General features: G+C 27.7%; 1 non-coding gene across 1 annotated transcript; it reads left to right on the top strand.

The window, feature by feature from the left end:
- Positions 1–989: 989 nt before the first annotated feature.
- On the top strand, positions 990–1,061 carry TRNAA-UGC (transfer RNA alanine (anticodon UGC)). The gene has a single exon. It is a non-coding gene; the product is annotated as a tRNA-Ala (tRNA).
- The last annotated feature ends 763 nt before the right edge of the window (positions 1,062–1,824 follow it).

Raw genomic sequence — 1,824 nt, 5'->3', positions numbered from 1 at the left:
AAATTATAAAAATATAAAATTGTAGAAATCTCTATATTTTTATATGTATTTTCCCCCAGTTGGTTGTATATTTCGAAATTGGTTTCTGTATTTTAATAAAAGTATACAACTCACAGAATTTGATGATGTGGCGAAAAAATTAGCAGCTTACGTGTTACTAAAACTTGGAACATTTTGCACAGAAATCAGAATTATATTAAAAGAAAAAAAAAAAAAAAAAAAAAGAAAGAAAGAAAAAGAAAAATAGACCTTGACATTTAATTTCAAAATTTGCAATTTTTGACGTTCTTTTCAATTTGCCTTGAAAGATTGGTTAATTAAGCTAGAAAAAATTCTAGAAAATAAGTTTAAATAATGCAAAATCCCTTTTAGGACTAATAAGATACTTACGGCTAATAAGAATTACTTAAGTCAATAAAAAAGATAAAATGAATAAGTATATTAACAAACAATAAACTATGTAGGTTCCTTCTGCTCTGATAAATAGATTTCACAAAAAATTTTAATAAGCAATAACAACTGGAGGTGCGGCAAAAAATAGGGCGTACAAGGAAGTCATGTTATGTCAGACATCAAATTTTTTTATTGTTAATCTCACACATCGTTGTATAGTTAATACAATTAGCAGAATAATTAATTTTTGCTCAACATTTTTTTTCAAATATTCTTTTTAACTTACAAAACAAATTTCAATTTAGTTCGGTAATTAAAATACTACTGTCCTAATATGCACTTTTAACCGCTACTTAATTATCCGTAATACCAATGAATACCTAAATTGGGAGCAGCTGAATATTCTGTATCACACTTAATGTTTCTTTTCTGCTGCAATCAAGGCGACTAAAGGTGACGTCAACCTCTTTAGCCAGAATAAGAACGAAGTATTGTTTCGTCAGAAACTCGTTTCTTCCAACCACACGCACGATAACACACCTGTCAAAAAGTAGGTCACTACAGAATATATATCCACTAGAGCTTATCGACATTGAGGGGGTGTAGCTCAGTGGTAGAGCGTTCGCTTTGCATGTGAAAGGCCCGGGGTTCGATCCCCCGCACCTCCAGTAGCAGTTGCCTGTGAAATTTTTGTCAAATCTGTTTATCAAAGCTCCGGAAACCCACACAGATTATGATTTGTTCATTTAGTTATTCATTTTATCCTGTATATTAACTTGAGTAATTCAAAAAAAAAAAAAAAATCTTTTTAGCCCAAAAGAGCTATTAGTCTCGAAACGCGATTTTGCATTATTTCACTTTTCATTCGAATCTGTTGCCATTTGCAAAAATGTAAGATATTTATCTTTCAAATTTAATCAGTCTGTTATAGATGAACAAATTAAGCTATTAAAAAGCAATAGATGCAGTTCTTAAGAATATTGTTATTATTTTACTCTCGAATCTCAGTTAACTAAAAACTCATTTAATTATTAATACATCTAATTCATAACATTAAATATTTTTATAGAATTACATGATTTTTTTAAAATATATTTTTCACTTTAATGCATTTTTTCACTTTTTATTTCAGTCTGTTGCCATTCGGAAAACTGTAAGATATTATTCTTTCGTATTTAATTTGCCTGTTATTGATAAACAAAATAAACTGTTTAAAAGCAATAGATGCAGTTCTCAACAATATTTTTTTTCTACTTTTAATTTTATTGATTTAAATAAAAATGCATTTAATTCTATAAAAATATTTAATTAAAAACATTAAATATTTTTATAGAATTACATGGCATAATTTTTCATTTTTTAAATCCACAAAAGATATATAACGTTCCCTTGTCAGTCGAAAAGCGTTTTTATCTAATATTCTATAAAATG

Source organism: Stegodyphus dumicola, chromosome 7, assembly GCF_044657685.1.
Source record: "Stegodyphus dumicola isolate Sdum_Otavi_A_Nest chromosome 7, ASM4465768v1".
NCBI lineage: Eukaryota > Metazoa > Arthropoda > Arachnida > Araneae > Eresidae > Stegodyphus > Stegodyphus dumicola.
This window is presented reverse-complemented; position numbering and strand designations above follow the sequence as displayed.